The 19,956-nt window shown below is 33.4% G+C and overlaps 1 protein-coding gene across 2 annotated transcripts in view; it reads left to right on the forward strand.

Moving 5' to 3' along the window:
* Positions 1 to 8,547: 8,547 nt before the first annotated feature.
* LOC123709202 (mushroom body large-type Kenyon cell-specific protein 1) overlaps positions 8,548 to 19,956 on the forward strand; it is a 150,294-nt gene continuing 138,885 nt past the window's right edge. For both annotated transcript variants that reach the window (XM_045660310.1, XM_045660329.1), the window contains exon 1: positions 8,548 to 9,334. The gene's annotated coding sequence lies outside the window, so the exon portion shown is untranslated. The remainder of the gene's footprint in view (positions 9,335 to 19,956) is intronic.

The raw sequence follows: 19,956 nt of genomic DNA on the forward strand, positions 1-19,956 counted from the left end.
CATACGTGAATGCAGTAAAGTTTATTTTATGAAATTTAACGGGGATTTTTTTTGTAGAAATCATGACTGTTTTAAATTGGTTTGTATTACAAATTTGTCTTTATTAACCAATCAATAATTTGTATTTTACCCACCCATTCCATTATTTAACTAACCAAACTTTTTATTCCTGTCTTAGCTATTCTTTACTATTTTTTAGGGATTCGAAAGAATTAAAAAGTTAATATATAGATAAGCAAATACATAGATAATAAAGACAGGCATAGAGTATCTGATTTGTATCCTAATGGGTTACAGACATAAGTAAATTATTCATTGGAAATAATTTGTCACGCACAGAACATTTAGTATGGCTTTTCTGCAACAAAGTTGCCATGACATTTGTGTCATGTCAAACGGCGTAATAATTATTTGTCTATGTTTAATTGTAGCTAACATGACATTAGAGTTAAGTATACATAGTTTTACAAATTCCTTTTTGTTATAAATGATATAATAAATTTACTTTTGTATCGGTTTTAAAGGCGTTTATTAATTACGTTTTTTTAACAGTTGCAATAGTAATGGTGGTTTATAATTGGCTTCTTAGGCTTGGGGTATTCAACCTCTTGCATACCCTATGGCCATGTGTCTATGGGGGGCAGTATCACTTAATATCATAAAAAAGGATCTACTAGTAGACTGTACCCACTTAGTTATCGGAAATTTTAAATAGAAATTTACACAACGATGTATCAAAGCCTTGTCCCATGCTCCAAGGTTTATCTGTCTGGTATGGATTGATAAAAACCCACAAATATGGTTAAGTGTATGTACAATGAGTCAGACGAGGTCAACGAACTCGATTTTGATGAGACATCGACTGACAATACGATCGTATATTTGATAACTTTTATCATACTCTACCGTATGGTAACCTAATAAATTTTGTATGGTGCATTTATTTATTTAAATAACGCTACAACCTTTTTAGATTGGGTCTTAGATTTCTGAATATTTCATGATCATTTGTCAATCTATTAGACAAGTAGATCAGCCTCCTATCTGCTGTTTTTCTTCACTGTTTGAATGAATGTTATGCGGGTAAGCAAAGAAAGTCCATTGGTACACAGCCAGGGATCGAACCTATAACTTTAAGAATGAGAGCTGCATGCTGAAGTTACTACGCTTCTGCTCAAACACTTATATGGCCTAATCGGTGCGGACGGAGGTATATACGGATATAAGTGTCCTCAAACATAATGCTCATAATAACTAACAAATATATATACTTTGAAAATATTACAAGATAGACCTTCAATTATAAATCATAACATAAGAAAGTGATAACTAAATGAATACATATGGCTATAGGCGATCCGAAAATAATCAATATTCTAAATGAATTAACAGTGCTTATGTTACATTGCCAGGTTTTCAGAGGCCTTTTTTTAAAGTTTGGAGGTATCCTCAGACCTTGGATCCATTCCTCAGCTTGCCAATCTGTAAAAGAATTGTGGCGAAACTACTACATACTTAGTAAGTATTTTTTGATGAAATGCTCTCCGCAAAGTCGTATTTGTTCTATTCTCCAGTGGTATCTCGAAAAAAGAGTTGCCAACATACCACCAGGCTCGAGATAAAATGTTGTCTTTGGAGAATCGTTGAAAATTCATTGATTCAAGAATAAGGTTGATTGCCCCAACCTTTTAATCTAATTTCGTTTACCCGAGATACCCCTGGCATACCTTTTGACCCAGAAGAACGCATTTCGGCCAAAACTCACCGAAATCCTAATTGATCTAATAAACCAGCTAGGTCTGGCTATCTATAGCTTGCCTCACACTTTGAAATCGATTTTTCTTTAGATTTTATAATGAATATATATTATAAATTTATATATGAAGCGATGTATTTTTGTTCTCTCCGTATTTGTCTATAAGTGTTTGTTACATACAATTTTGAAATTTATGTTTCTTTATCTACCAATGTGACGAGAGTTTGCAACTTTCGTAAATAAAATAAAATAACAAAATTAAACACGGATGGCGTAGTTTGGTTTCCTTAGAAACAATACTTGTTTATTATTTATAGAATAACTTATACAATGTTAAGAAATACCAACGCCCATGGACCATCTCAATGCAGCTCGCGAGTGTGTTGCCGGCCTTTTAAGAATTGGTACGCTCTTTTCTTGAAGGACCTTAAGTCGCATTGTTTCGGCAAAAACTTCCTTAAAAACGCTGTCGTGGACTCAGACGAAAAATAAGCAGAAATCGGGACTTATATTAACATTTAACATATTCGACACAAAGATAAATTTTTATCTTTATGAGTCGAATATTGTGAATAAAATATGCTTTTATTTTCAATATAGGCCATGAACCTACGATGGCCGTCCATGAAATAATCAGTTCAATATAAATGTGACCAATTTAGAATTCACTAATTAACAGCTGATAATGTTAGGGTGAAAGATATTGTTAAGCTTACGAAGCAAGATAAGCATAAGCTTAACTAATGCTGGATTTGACAGAAACCAGCATCTTAATAACTTAATCTCACGTTTGCTGTGTGTAGAGATCATATTCCTGTACCTTTTTGATTCTTTACATAATTCCATTGCTCGTTTGCACCTTGTCCAATTAAAATAACCAAAATGGGAATCATGATTCTAAGCGAAAAACCAACTATATTGTATACATACATACAAATACATGGAGATTTATATTAATTAAATAAAAACGACGCTACAATCTTTTAACAGACAGAAATCTGAACAGATACTGAAATTTGTATCTGTTTCGTGATCATTTGTTTTTAAGTAGGGAAGTATGTGATCAGGTTTCTGTGCCAGACACACGCCGTCAACTTTTCTACTTTTTGGACTTAAGGCCGGTTTCTTCACGATATTTTCCATCACCGTGCGAGCGAATGTTAAATCGGCACATGAATAGAAACTTCATTGGTGTCAAACAGAGGTTCGAACCTACAAACTCAGGGATGAAATTACAAGGCCAACACTGCTTTATGTTTGGAATAAAATGGGTTTAATGAATAATACTTATTATTATTATTCTCACTTAAACATTATAAATAAACCAAAAGTACAGATAACACAAAAAGGCGTTTAGCCTTGGTCACTGAAGGGTTACACCACAGTAGCAAATTTCTTTGAATTCCTTATAAATTTTTGAATCGCTTATTTTCGATAAGGCCGCCTGCTTTATTATACGTGTGTTTATGTATAAGGGAACGAAGTGTTCCTTATGAACATAAGAATATTGACCTGTTGTTTTAATGAATTAAAAACAAATACAATGAATAAAAAAATAAAGAAACATTACAACTCAGAGAAAACAAAAACCCTTTTTTATTCAATCTATGATAAATTTATGGAGCTAAGCAATTCACTCCCAGGTTGATCTAAATACATTTTAAGGGTATCTTTTCATTAACTTTGACTGCTTAACATTTGTTAAGTTAAGTTACACAAATTTCCTCTTCTCTATAGGAGGGCTTGTGCGTATTTCGTCTGCCATTGGGCAGGTCAGTGACGCCAGATAACGCACACTAAGGTAAATCCGACAATTGTTAAGAATTATTAGATATACAGGAACTTCAGGAATTCAAGATATGTGTCATCTGACAAACACGCAAAAAAGTATCTTGTATAGATATAATATATCAACTATATATACATTTAATTAATTAATTAATATATTAAGATTAATATTGACGTGCGATTCCCATGAACTCGTAAGTTTGATTCTCGGCTCTTCGCCAATGGGCTTCTTAAGTGCACATCTAAGACTTGCTCGTGAAGGTCTGTTAACATTGAGGAAACCGACACGCTTTAGACCCAAATAGTCGGCAGTGAAAAACAAATGGTCACAAAACAGATTTTATACGTCATTTATCCTTTTAATACTCCAGAAATTCCACCTGCAAGTTCGAAATCAGATTTGATTAAGTGCACGTAATGTGTAATTAAGTGCATGTAATTTCTAGTTTTTTTTTGACATACAACAATTCTTTATAACACTGGTTTAGAGACTTGTCTGTCACTTAACTCCGGCATTTATTTATTTAAAATCTATCATTTCCTGCTCTTTCAACTCTGCGTTTGATATTTGACAGTTGACAGATCTTATGATATCGAACCTCCACAGATAATGTTCGAAAACAACATTACTAGTGGCCGATACTGGAACGAATGATGTCATTCCCAATTTCTTTCTAGAATTTTCTTCGATGTTTTTCATTTAATTCATTCAAATATTCAGATACAGGGCAACAAGGCTCATTTTTCATAAACACATTGGGACACCTGGTCAGTAAACTCCGATGCGAAATGTAATATTTTGTTAATCTAAACAAACTGTAGCCAGACATTATAGGGTTGGCAGGAAAAAAACACGACGATTTACCTGAAATTTATACTTTCTTTACTGTTTACTGCAGGCTTATGTGAGATCAAATGAAGCAGATTCGTATTAGAAAACTTTGTGAAATGCTTTTTATTTAGTACAAGGGTTCAATATTTAATTAGATCCCAACATTGAAATCGTTTCCCTTGTTACGTAGTAACCATTCTTGAGAATCGCTTGACGCTTGTCAGAACATGATATATTGAATAATGTTTTACTTAACAGCGTAAAAAGTTATTCCTATTCAAAATAGAAATTGAATTATAGGGCGTGGTGGCCCTAAACGAGGTCATTAACCCTAACAGGACAACATTTTTCTAAATTGGCCGACTGATAAGCGTTATCACCAAATGCAATTGTAGATAGATAAAGTATTTTTATCATTAATCTGCGCGTGCGTTGATCTATGTGCAATGTCAAATGAATTGGTAATTATTTGATTTTATGAAATGCAATGCAATGTTTGTAATATGGAGAGAATTTCATCACATAAATTGAATAATTCAATTGTTAGATATACAATTGTATTTATTGGCTATAAATAAAATTATGTATTTCTAATTATTATTGTTATTCAAATGTCCACCTCGCTCGAAGTCTTTCCGGCTCTCTTTGCTTCAGCTGTAACTGTACGGCGCCAGTTTTACCTGGGACGGCCACACTTCCACTTTCGTGGGTTCGCTCAAGCGCCTCTTGGTTATATGATTGGGATTTCTTCGCAGTGTATGGCCTATCCATTTCCATTTGCGTCGCTAGATCTGCTGGCTGATAAGGGTTCCTCGGCAGCGCTCCCAAAGTTGCTCGTTAGATATTCGGTCCAGTAGATGCCCAGAATACGGCGAAGACGGGTTGACGAATACTTGCAGTCACTGTGTGACGTCATTGGTTTTCTTCCACGTTTCGCACCCATAGAGCAGACAAGATTTGACGTTGGATCCGAAGATTTTAACCTTGATTCGATGCGTCACCACCCGTACAGGCCGAAGTTGTGCGAAGGGCCTTGGCAATGCGTGAAGTAATGTCCTCCTGATTATTATTATTACCCTTTAAGTAAAAGATACTTATGTCAGGATTCCCAGCTTTTCCATCAAACACACTTTTAAGACACTTATCGAAATATGGATACAATTTTTTTGTTCATAGTTAGACAGCATCAAAGGATAATGACAATAAAATGTTTAAAAAAAATATGGTACATAAGATACCACTGATTCCACGTCATTAAATTTAAATAAGTAGACATCCCTACTCATCGGCAAAGAAGACAGAGGATGTAGGCCGAGAGAAAAACCGGCGTAAAAAACTCTCGGTACTCTTTTAAAATAGCAAATCATGAAACAACACTTATTTTAGAACAAATATCGCAAATTAATTAGAACTAGCCTGTCTAGTACTAGTCCCAGTACTAGTTTTATCAACTAGATAATTGTTAACTTTAGTAAGTCTTTTTACTGTTCTCGTGTTCTCTCTTTCGGTGCAGACTCTATATACACAAGAGATTGTATAACATATACTGGAGCTTGATGTTGTACTACCCTTGGTCTTGGCTTTAGATTTTCTACATCTATTTCATGATCACAACAAAGTCATATCTGTAGAAAGGAACCTGAAGCTTTTTTTTCATCTGTTGGAACAATATATATATTTACTGTATCAAATTAAGTATGTTTATCTGTTAACGAAAACCCGACGAAACGTAACGTAACTAGTTTTTTTAGATGTAATAATCACATATAGAAATTTCCTTATACAATTGGATACCAATTGACCAACACAATGACATCTTTGATACGAACCACCGATTATCAGCGTCTCCAAACTCAGGAAGAGTCTCTTTCTACTGTACTTTCAGTACATTAAGCGGTAAACTGTGGTTATTAATTACTTGCGTAAGACGGTTAGGAAGTTCCTTCAAAATAACGTTTTCGTGGTAACTTGTGGTTTTACCAGAAATTGCCGAAAATAAGGATACTTCGATACCACAATAAGGAAACAGTCCAGCTTGAATTTGGGGTCCACCTTGTTATGCCTCAAGTATAACTAAGTAACATATTATAGTTAATTGTTGTTTGTGTAAAAATTTATTGCTTAAACATTAAAACTATTCGTTGCAAAATTCAAATCATTTGGCATATCCATTTTTAGACGTGTTAGGTAAAATATGTGTTATCTGGACTGTCATATGTTAAGTTAAGTTAGCCACAGAACCATTTTGCTGTGAAGACATTTTTTATTTCGTACGAACTACTGCTAGAGTCATAATAATTAAAACAATTACAGTTTTATTTATACCAAGGAACGCAAGGAGTCAAAACATGTTCAATATCAATTAAACTTTTGGCTTCACCTGTCCTGTACCGTAACGACAGAGACAGGAATATATTATACCGACGAGTGAGTGAGATGGGTATACCGTGCCATGACCTTTCGCAATTTGAGCAGAATTGGCAGGTCAGTGACACGATACACTCGATAAGATAAGAAAATTCGGGTGAATGTTGTTCTTTGTTTGAACAGCGTCTTAAATTACGTTTCTGTTTATACTGTTTCAAGTTTAATAATTTAAATTGAATTTTAATTATTAAAGTATGATCTACAATACTAAACACTTTTTCTACAAATTTTATATAGAATAAATGCGAAATAGGAAAACAATTATACCTAAGACTTACTAGAAAAATATATAAAATTTAAATATTAATGTAGTGCAAATTTTCGTGTTCACGAAAATATTCAAAGCATGAGACGCTGACATTATCGAAAGAATTCTGTGATTCACTTATTCCTTTTATGTGAAGGAAAATTTAATATATATTTATAACCTATATCTATAGTATACAACAGGTTTATAAAGTTGAGGACATAATCTAAAGATGAACATAATATTATTATAAATATCAAATGCATGTTATTTTAGACAATTGGCAAAACAGTTCAAAATTAGAATGCAAAGCTCCAGACGGGTTTAAAAAAGGAAATTTGTATTGTCGAACAGCGAAAGTAAAACGCACACATACACAATGTACACACAAGCCTGACCTTTCCCAACTTAAATGGACGTCGCCCGAATACTCGGGGTCAATGACACTGCATCGCTCCGAGGCCAGTGCATTCGGCAGGACTAAAAAAAAGGATTACTTTCGCTGAATGAAAATGAAGCCGAAATTCGCACGGTTCCAATTTTAAATTCGGAAGTCATTTGAATTTGAAATGCGAAGTTTGATGGCATCTGTCAAGTCTTTTTGCATTTGAGATTTATTCTGTTCTTGTTGAATTTGAAAATTTAATTCGTTAAATTTTATAGCAGTTTGTTATAAAATTTGTGTGTTACAGTAAAGGTTTCAATTGGAGACCAAAAATGCTTTACTCAAAGTTAATATTTAAAAAAAAATGGGTAATTTAAAATGGTAAATAATCGAAATGAAATTTTATATGAAAGAATCTCGTGTAAATTAATCAAAATACAGGCTACGCCATAATTTTTTATCATTCATATTGGCAAGGTCTTTTTTAATTGGGTAATTCATATTTTTCGGACATTATGAAGTTTTCCTTATACATGTACGTGACGTTGTTATTTTTATGAATTCTTACAATTACGAAAACAATTTGCAATAGCTAGATTGAATTAATAATGTTCTACTTAAGAAGTCCAAAGTAAGCTTAATTGCTAAAGACCTAATTGTTTCATTATTTGTCTAATAATGTAATATCTGCTGTATGACCTACATTTTATGTTTGCATTTATTTCGTTAACGCTGCATATATTACAATAGACTGAAAATGTACTTTTGATTAATAATTGATTTAGTGAATCCGATTTTTGGCCAATTTTACTGCTGAACAAACGAAGTTTTTTATTATTTAGAATTCGTAATCATAGTTATTATATGTAGACAAGCATATTTCCATATACATACTAAAATTAGTTTTCTATAGATACGTGCTAAATATTAATTATTGTCTTTGATAAATGTGACCTTAAAAAGTATTTCGAACAAAATTTCGTCCAAATAGCACGTACTTAAAATTACGCACTAACATTGCAAATAGTTTATTGGCGTTGCATCCGTATGAACTTGAGTAAGCCTCTGTGAATGTCATCTAGTCTCAGTGCCTTTGCAGTTCTGTGCACGCATGCACGATCTATCCAGCGCGCCATTATATAATCAACCTTTTTGCACGAAGAATTCGAAAATTGAAAATTGACGTTGACGTTTCCCATAAAAAAAATAATTCCCGCGCTACACGAGCGAGAGGGACGGACGTGTTGTCGCGCTGCAGTGACGTCGGACGGTGCAAGTGCATAGTGAAATAAAATAATGAAAAGTGGCAGTAATTTCGTTGTGTTTACGCGCGTTGCTAGTTTCTGTCGTTGGCATTAATACCTTTTTTTCGCATCGACCACCGCGCCCTCTACATTCGAACAGTGAACACATGGCTTATTCACGGAGCTGTCAAAACATGATAGTAAAGTGTGTGTGGGTTAAGTTTTTGGCGCGGTAAAACTGTGCCTAGTTTAGAACGCGGAAAATTGAAGCAGCGGTGTTTTTTACTAAACTTAACCTACGACAAGATTCAGTTGCGCGCGAGCTGCCCCCGCACGCGCGTCGCTTCTTCGCAATAACAGCCCGAAAAATGCGAAAAGACTCAACAAGAGCGAAAATAATCGAATTTCATCACCGAACTGTCGAAATTTTAAATTTCGTGTGCCTTCTTTGACTGATGTTCGATGACCTCGGACGAACATTGTTGCTCAATATTATGATCTAGACCTTAGACCTAGTGCCTTACGTACAAACTAATTGTGATGTCATAGTGCAAAATTAGATATAAACTAGTTAAGTGTTAGTGAACTATATTTTTGGAGCTAAATAGCATTTTGTTCAAGTGCATATGGACTACGGCTGCATTGCCTCTATAAGGTAAGCTATCCGTCGTGTTTCAAACGCGATTTAATTACAGTTATAGGTAATTTATGCTATTGGAACGCCAATCTTAATCTATGAACTTGATTGCACCGTAGTGAAGTTAGACGCGAGTCGCTTGCATTCCTAGATTGCGCGTGCACGGTGCATATTAAAGTAGCTAACTTCTGTGCGCTGAATGCTGCGAGCGATTATCGTCTTTATGACCGTATGTTTTTATTATTTTTATGTGAAAATTTCATTGAACATGTCAATTTCGGGTTGACGAACTACCTATAGTTCACTCGTTTCTGATATTTTTGTATCGTTCATTCGTTGTTTTAACTTATGAGCTTTATCGTCTATTTTCATTCAGTTTTCTAGGTTTCAGATATGAGTTAATATTTCGCTTATTGTTTTCGTCACGCAAATTTATTAAGAAATTTGAACGCTATGCCATTATAGAAGGATAATGTTTTTATGTAATGGCTGCAAGTGCTATTAAAGGGAACTATAGTTTCTATCAGTGACTTGTTATATGTTATATCATATGAATTAAAGCCATGACGATATAATTTATAACTCTAATTAACATATAAGTAAATATTTAGTATATCATTACAACAAAGCGTTTTTGTATGACTAACTTGTGCAATCTAATTTTATTAGTTTTTATCAACAAGTAACCAAACAAAATTAAGCTATCAATTAATCGATATTAATAAAATTAATAAGAATAAGGTCTGAAGTAAATAGACATATACAAACAACTTATTTTTCTAACTCAGAAAACTCGGGTTTGTACTAGGTGACCATTCAAGTATTACGTAAGCAGGTTTACAGCAATTTATCCCCCCCCCCTCCTCTTGTCAGCAAAAGTAAGCAAAGCTTTCAAAAATAATAGTACATAAACGTATGAATTTTTTGTAGGAGTCCTCGAAAATGCATTCTGTTTTCCAGCATAGACAATGGGTGGGTAATATGTGTAATAATTACTGTTGACGTAATCACCAAATAAGAAAATCAAAGACCCCCCATCCCCCCTAGTGCTTACGTAATACTTGAACAGCCCCTGTGTAATCACCTCTGATACCTTGAAGGATTCTACTGGAGAATACTATAAAGTATACAGTACTATTATTTTGTTGTGATATCCTTAAACTAAGTATTCGACATGGATTTTGGTTCCGACTTCTAACTACCTAGGGTGGCGCAATACGTCATGGAAGGTCCATCCTGAATTTTTAATAAGAACATCGCTCTCTCTTTAATCGGCAGCTCATGTCTGAGCGTCGTGATCAGCAAGCATATGGAGCGGCCTGTTTCCACTGGTTTTTGTCCAGCGCCTCTCTTATGACAGTGAACAGTTTTGATCACGATGAGTCTTTTACTTTTAAAGGTCACGTGATGTTTTGCCTGAAATTAGTAGTTCGGATATATGTATAATATTAAAGATACTGCCACATTCTTATGATAAGCATAGCTTATAGCTAAGCATAGGCTATTATCAGGTGATAATAGCATAAGCTATTATCACCTTGATGGCTGGAAGTCTTCCACAGTCTGTTTCACAAGGCACTTTCTTTTGCGAACTAGCGAACTGTGGAATTGAGACCCGGTGGTCTTCTCTGAGAGATACGACCTCCAACTATTCAAAGTTAGAGTGTACTGCTCCCTCAAAGGCCGGCAACGCACCCATTAAAAATGACTGTGCATGAGTAGCGATGACTACCGTATGACATCTTGCAGGCAATTTATAAAATATTTAAAAAAAGGCCAACCTTGCAAGGTCAAGTCGTAGTTTTATTATATTTAGTCGTAACACAACAACACCAACCTACTGAATTTGGGAATCAGGACTTTCATTCCTGAGGTGGTGTGTTCGAATAACGGGAACGAACGAATCACCAAAGAAATTTTTTGTTTGTTTAGTCTACAGAATAATACAATAAAATCATGGTTTGTATTAATGTAACCAAAGCAGTCTTGTTTAGGAACGACAAATGCATATAAAAGTAGTTTTTCATCTTTCTTTTCAGCTTGGTTAACGTATGGCTATCTAATAACTGACTGAATGCCTCAACGTCCTCTCGCCATAGACGTTGTTTGCTCTCGATGTACAGAGCCAAACTTGCGTTACCGCTCGGGTCTGTACGTCATGCTCAACTCCTTTCTTTGTTTATTTTTTTGGAAGGCGTGCCTCGAATTCAGACAAGTGACAGACAGAGAAAGCTGATCACATACTTGTCTATTGGGAAACTAATACAATCGAAGGCCATTAGAGTTGTAGCGCCACGCGATTTTATATTACTATTATTATAAATAGTGCTTCAGTTTTGGCCTAGTAGCTTTAGCGTGTGACTCTCAAACTAAGGTCGTATGTTTGATCCCCGGCTGTGCACGAATGGAATTTATTTCTATTATATGTCTGTATTTAACATTCGCTCGAACGGTGAAGGAAAACATCGTGAGGAAACCGACTTGCCTTAGACCCAAAAAATCGCCGGCGTGTATCAAGGAGGCTGAGCTACTTGCCTATTAGATTGACAAATGATCATGATCGGAAACAAACATCTGAGGCCCAGACCTAAAAAAGTTATAGCGCCACTGATTTATAATTTTATTATTATAAACAAAATTACTTCACGCTTCATAAATATTCTATAGCGTTCGCATTTCCTTGTTAGTATCGATCGCTTGTAAAACATTCGGCAGGACATTGGTCGATACTGACATGACATGCCATTACACGTAATTGCTTTGGATTTCAATTCACTGCTTAAATTTTTAGAGTTCAATGCATAGAACATAAGTATCAAATTGATTTTTTTAGTTTAAAATATAACTACGTTTATAGTGGTATACTCGTGGTAATTTAACTAAGATATTGCCTTGATATTTATTCCTTTTTATATATTGATATTAGAGAGTTAAACTGAAAGGTGTTGCAAACATATTTATTTTAAGAAATAATACGAAGGATTTGTTATTTTAGTTGAAAATCACTTTTAGCCTATTTCTTTTATAATCAGGGCAAAATGTACTCATAACGAACACTTTGTAATCAAATTTAAAATGACTGACACATACATAGACAAACGAAACTAGCGTCTTTTCCACAGACTAACAAACAAAACTAAATGAACATCTGTAAAAACAAAATAGATAAATTATAATCTAATTTAAGAAATATAATTATTTCTTTACATTAATATATCACTCATACAAAATCCAAAGTGGTTATTGGTAAGGAACTATTGCAGAACTGACAAGGTCCCGATTATATTTTTGATTGCCCAAAGTGATACATAAATCTCTAACTAATTAAACTATAAACTAAACTAGTTAAATATTAAATAACATGTAAATTTTAATATCAGTCAAATGGACTTTGATATAATTAATTAACCGTTAAAGAATTATAGAAAGCAAGAAAGTCAGTTATATACGCGTTATTAAAGGTATTTTTCTATTTATCAAGATTATGTTTAGATGTATGAAATACGAGATAAAAACAAGTAATAAACCATTTTTATGGCAGCTACTTCATGTCAGCACATAGATATAAACATTTTGTAGATATATGTATGTATAACTATTGCCAAATGCAAAATACTTTTGTAAATATCTGATCTGAAAGTTTATAATTTTTAGGCAATTCGTTTAGGATCTCCGCCATTAAGTTGTCGAATAGGCTGCCCGACTCTTACGATTGGCTACCTTCCTAACATCTTCTAAAACTCGTCTACGTAAACATTTATTAAGCATATCCTGTCCTACTCAAACGTGACCGTTGGAATTCTTGGATTTCTAATTCTTTTGTACTGCATCGCAATTCATGACTCCGTGGGATTAGCTTTTAGTTAGATACTATAAATTTTTGTATAAGATTTGGTTATGCACCCGTCAAATATAAGCTTTCTCCTTACTAGGGTTGCTTGTTAGCGATAAAGCCGCTCGTTGCATCCCTTATGATTTTTATGTGTTATTTTATTTTTTCTATAAATGTAACGAAGTGTAACAAACAAAAATAAATTAATAAATTAATTGAAATTTGTTTAAAATTCTTAGATTATTCTGTATATTCATTGTATTAATGTAGGTACTGAATTAATAAGCAATAATATTTTTTTTAAATTACTCAAAAACTTCGGATATAAAAGCCATAAATTGTAGATTTACATTATTAAATTATTTTTGGTTCGAAATTAAACTGTTTACATCGTTAAGTTATTTCGAGCATTTAAATTATCAAGGACCCTAGCTATTTCTGTCCGCTTACAAAATTTAAAGGCCAAAACTATATAATAAAAACTAAGATTGTTCAAGAATATGGCAGATTTTTTCTGTAGTATATACGTATCACACTTAGGTCAAAAGCGGCAGCGGAATCAACTGGCCCATAAGGACAAAGAAACAAGGGCTGGCCAAAACAGCGATAACCTGATTGAAATTGTAGCTGGCTGATGATGGCAAAATAATGGTGGAAAAAGTTGGAGGCCTTCTCTTCGACAGTGACCGCATCTTAGAGTAATGAGTAATATATATAAAATTACTCAATCATTTGAAAGAGCCTGTTAAGATGTATTACCGAAACAATAGAAATGTTTGATTTACGAAATTTGTTTAATAGATACAGCCTAATAAAAAAATCAATACTATTTACAAACAGCGAACGGTCCGCCATTTTTAATTCGATAACTTAATCACGTCGACTTGTGTTACAGCCTATGACAATGCCCTTAAATTTAATTTACATTTACACAGCGAAAACCTATTTTCCTGGGGATTAGGGTTTAAAAAGTGCGTCTAGGTTTTCGTTTTAATCGGCCGGAGACCTTTCACATATCATATGGCATTAATAAAAATGGGGCTACAACCTTTTAGGTGTGATTTCTGATAAATTTTTCTTAATAGGCAAGTAGGTGATCTGCCTTCTGTCGGTGACTCACACCGACGTTAGCCGGTTTCCTCATGAAATTTTCCTACACCGTTCGAGCGAATGTTAAATGCGCACATTAAAAGAAAGTGCATTGGTGCAAAGCCGGGACTAGATCCTATGACCTCAGGGATGAGAGTCGCACGAACACTGCTCTTAATAACATTAATACATTAAGTATGACATAATACAATATATATATATTTTTTTTTACCTATGCTTTTTTAAGCATAGTATGTAATATAGGAAGTAAGGAAGAGAGCGATTAGGTTCGTTTAAAAATATATTATAATTAGATAATTATATATATTTGATAAAAATATTGTTTAGTAAGCGTTATGTTGTCCATATGGTTCATATGGTTTATTGTTTTACTGTACTAGAGTAGCAAATTAAGCACTTTCAAGAAAACCAAGTTGAGTTTCCGATGCTTTTATTTTAGTCACGTTATCTTATTAGCAATCGTATCACGAATTTGTGACATACATGGCAAATTATTTATTTATAGTCAATACTAGCGGCCCACCCAGTATATATCGTGTCTGTATGAAAAAAATAAAACCAGCCAGCATTTTTTGTTATCGATTTCAAAAACCCAAAGAGGTTAGTAGCTATTTGTGACACACATCACTAACTATATATTTATGATCAACACTAGCAGCCCCAGTATATATCGAACCGACTCAGAAATGACCCAGAATTGTACCAGCGTTGATATTTTTGACAAGAAAGTAGGTGAACTGTGCTTCCCGAATACATGTTTTGGCGAATAATTCTGTCGAAGAGTCTGTGTTGGATTGGGAAGGACTAAACATCTTTTTTAAAGGAGACTCTCTTGATGGTTATTTATGCCCAAGTACACTTACACAGCCAGGAAGCTTGCAAGTGTGTTGCTTTTTGGTGTCGAATAAATCAAATCACATCTGTAAGAAAAATTATCAAAGTGAAGTGTGTCTGCGTATAGTGTGAAATACCCAAATTGAAGGAAATTTCCTTATAAATCAATTTTTATATTATGTGATTCGTCATTTAATATATAGCCAATAAATAATAACACAAAAATTTTAAAAGCCTGTAAGGTTAATTTAATTAACATTTCCTTTGTTTTTTAATATTTGACGTCATTTTTTCAAAATATCACCCTTCACTCCGACACGAAGGTGAAACATGAAAGTAGGATTTCAACTTGTTTTCTAAGTGAAATTCTAAGATTAAACAAATTGTATTATCAGTATTATAACTTATGCTCTTACTAATTCATAAATACAAAGCCAATAAAATTTTGACATTTAATGACGAATAAGGTATTTGGGTTACGATATTCGGTTAAATTATTTAAGTTAACGAAATTGCTGTTAATATAATCAATCTGGGAAATTAAACGTAGATTTAAAGTCCTTCAAGAAAAGAGTGTAGAAATTCTCAAAAGCCCAGCAACGCACTCGCGACTTCTCTGTCATTGAGTCCTTAACATGGGGTGAGATTTAGAGAAATAGTTTAAGTTGATTACAGATTACACCTTAATACGCGTAAATGCGTCGAAAAGCCTCCTCCAAGTTTTCGTCAGTTAATGAGTCACTGGTATACTCGAATATTAATTCCCCAGCTCTTGGTTAACAAAAGCTTCCGTGACCGAAGCCAATATCAGTTTTAAAAAGCCCCAACGTGTCGCACCGCCGAAACGATAACGAATGTTGCCAGCATGGCATGCCTTTCAAATTATATTTCCCCGAAATAATGTAAAAATCGCGTTTGTATTAATAGGTTTTTAGTTTGTAACCCAAATGCTATTGTTACGTGATGTTCTACTATTTATGCCATTTTGTTAAAAAAAGGTTGGGATAGAACATATGTTTGTCTAATGAATTTCTAACATAAAGATTTCTCCTACAAGAAAAACCAAACGCGTCATTAGCTAGTAAATTTACCTTACTCGGCACCATTATTAAACCAAAATAAATTTAACAATAGCCAAGCAATTTAATATCTGTAATTTCTACATTTCCCCACCAAGCATTGTCTTTCTAAACTTTCTGTGAAAACTTTCTACTTTACGTTCCAAATTCACAAATTCACTGATCATCTAATATAGGAACGACAATTTATAGCAAATAAGTCGCAGTGAAAACTTCTTACATCACATCCGTGTATTAAAAGCAAGAAAAGTCATCATCCGATGTCCAAGATGGCCGCTATTTTTTGTCTATGCTAACGGCCGAGCGAATGAGAACCAGTTTCTTTGCGTTTCATACTTAACCTTGTCATTAGGCCCGACTAGTCATTTTTGAAATTCGAACGCTCTAACTGATTTTAAATTCATTCCATTCGCGCTCTTATTAACTGATTATAAAGCCGCTTTCCGACTGACGAATGGTTTAACGTTCGACGTTTTGAATTAGGCGGCAATTTTCGTCACAGACTACATTCCCCTATCATAGATAGTCAATGACATCGCGCGAAAGTATGTTCTATTATTTTGCTCTATTACACACATAGAGGTTTTATGTGCTTTCTTTTTACGTAAATGATTTTTAGAAAATTTCGTTGTGTATGAAATAATATTATGTTCCTAATTTATTTTTAACAATGCTAGCAAATGGCAAAAATGCCAGAAAAAGTTTGAGTAATAATGTAATGTCTCCTAAGTAGCTAGCAATACGCGTCTAAATAAATCAAACGTACCCAATCTGATCAATTACACTCCCTATCTCGGTTCACAAGTCATTGTTATCAGCGCACTGTCACGCGGCCAACACAATTTGACCTCTAAACAACCACCAATAGCAACCATTATGTCATATTAAACAGTAACAGCGAGGGAGGCCAATCTAAATTTGTCGATTGCAAGGGCGACCATGATTATTTAATAAAGATATACTTATTTGATTCAATCACCCCTTTTTATTTATTTATTTGCTAAAGCTTCTTATTAAACAATACCTTAACAATTAGGTACATTATACACAAGTCAAAAACGAAATATTCAATTAAACATAGAACGCGGATATCAAATGTTACCGCATATTTATACGAAAAAAATAATAAAATAAAAAATATATGATGCATTGATCATTATAATATATGTAATATAAAAGAGGAATAACAAGCAATTTATCTAAGGATAAATTATTTTCAAACCTATGTTAATTAACAAAGTTTTCTTTTAGAAACTTTTTTAGTTTTGAACGATTGTATCAAGTGCTTCTTTATTCGATGATATTAGTATTAATAAGGCAAAATCATGTAAATTATTTATTTGGTTAAAACACTTTACATACCTACAAACCTACAAAACTTGACAAATCGAACAAACTTTTAAAATGATTTTATTCTAACATAATGTCCAAATATCAAAGTTTGAAATTAAGAGAAGAGATAGGACTTATGAAGGTAAATTATTTGTAAAAATATGGTAATATATTTTACTTTTCGTCCAAGTCCGTAAAACATTGTTTATGGGGACAACCTACTCAGCGCGCGAATAGACGCGAGAATGCCCGAACGTAACTAATATGGCGTCGTCACGGTTTTGAGGTTAAGGTTTGACATTTACGTTCTAACATCCATCATAATCGGAGCTATACCGACGTTTAATTGCACTTGTATTGGCTCAATTATAAGGTTGTTTATCCCTTGTTACATGGGTCAATGTATTTTAGTTTATAAATGGCGCGCCGCTTGTCATTTTCTTCGTAATAAAGGGTCTTGATCTTTACATTGAATTCTGTCTTGTGCGTTTGTGCGTTTTTCTCACGTTTTATTACTTAATGATGGAGGGTGTATGTACTGTGTATTTGTATGGTAAGGCTAATCATGTACACGTTATATTTATGAATAACCGTAATGTATTGAAAGTAACTCACAAATAGCAAAAAACATGGCAAAAATATTGTTAGATTTATGAATAAAATTTATTAAAAATATCTTAATGTACTTCTGCCTTCGTAATCTGTGGCCCAGTCCCAAAATTCGTCTGACGTAATCGAAAATCGACACGTCCTAAAACAATGCACTCTTATCACGGCGCTTATGGTGGCAATGTGAGATGGGAGCTTTAAAATGCCGCATTCCTTAATATGCGCTAAAATATGAAATATTGTCTGTAGATGTGTCAAATTAGATGTCTTATAGAATATAGGTATGTGTTATGACTATAAGAGTGATAACAACAAAATAATCTAGATTCTCTATTTTAATATATTATATACTTTATTTGCAGAAAAAAATTGATTGTATACGATTTTTTAAGACTGATGACTAAATCTGAATATTAATTTTCTAAGAAGTAACTAATTGATTATTAAACGTATTCGTACGAGTTATTTATCTGGATTTATGTATGTACTCTTCTTAAATATCATAATAAACAAGTTAATTATGTTTAAAATATGTAATTGGATGACACCGATAATAAAAAAAAATATTAATAATTTCTTATTTAAAACGCCGTCTTAGCGCTGCTACATTTGCTTTCTCAATTTAAAATCCATTCGGGGAAGACGAAAAGATAACAAAAATTTCCGCGCCAGTTCCATAGAAGTCTATTTGAGCTGATGTTTGAATTCAGAATTCATTCTTCGAATACTGGCCACTTCCAAAGCCGAAAAAGTTTTTACTGTGTCAGTTATGTCTAGAGAAGGTTATTGTTTTGTTACTTTTTGAAAAACACTTTTACACATGTCTGCCTGTGTTTTATAGTTAAAATATCGTTTGTAACACGCGTCAGTTTTAAATAAACATATTAAAGTAAATAAGAACTTTGCCTATTTTTGACATTTAGGAGTCATACTAATCTCTGAACATAGCGGCTGACATTTCTATATAATTGAATAATCCATAAAATATTTTATTCACACAATGCATACCGTTTGAATAAAACTATTGTTCGTCCCGTCATTGTCCGTTTGTAGGAAATTAAAGTTCCGTACTATTTTAACGTGACGTTTAAGTGACTTAAGTTCTTTCATTTATGGGTTTGTGCGTTATAATATTAGACCGACGCAAAACTGTAATCCATTTGGCAAAATTTATAAATGCAATATTATTTATTAGTGTCTATAGAACTTACACATATAGATATTCTAATTCTGTTTTTAAAAATTTAAAATAAACATTCACAACATGAACTCGCCAAAACCCTTCTCTAGCAAGATGGCATCCCCGCAGTCGCTACGTAGCAGTAAAAATGTTCAGTTTTTTGTACGGGTTATCATTTTCAAATCACTCATATATATATCGATAAATAACAGTATCCAATAACATTACTCCAAGATATATCGATATGACAGGCGAAGACATTTACTTGCTTGCTACGTCATTGTCAAATTGACTAATGTGACCGTTTTGCGTTACGTGACTGACATAAGCATAAGTTTTTAAAAATATCGATTTTTGATAAATTACAAGTTACAAGTGTTTACAAGTTATTTAAAATTACAGAAATACATATACAATAACAGTGTCCAATAAAATTATTCCAAGATATAAACAGACAAAGACATTTATCGGCATGTAACGTCATCGTCGATTCGACTAATCTGTGATCGTTTTGTGTCACACCACTGGAATAAAAATACATTTTTAATTATAGATTATTTGATAAATAATCATTTCAGTTAATTTATATTAAATATTGCATAATATTTATATCAAAAAATATAGCCAATAATTAAAGACACATTACTCCCGGCTCGCAGTTGAG

The sequence above is a fragment of the Pieris brassicae genome, chromosome 1 (genome assembly GCF_905147105.1).
Source record: "Pieris brassicae chromosome 1, ilPieBrab1.1, whole genome shotgun sequence".
Classification (NCBI taxonomy): Eukaryota; Metazoa; Arthropoda; class Insecta; order Lepidoptera; family Pieridae; genus Pieris; species Pieris brassicae.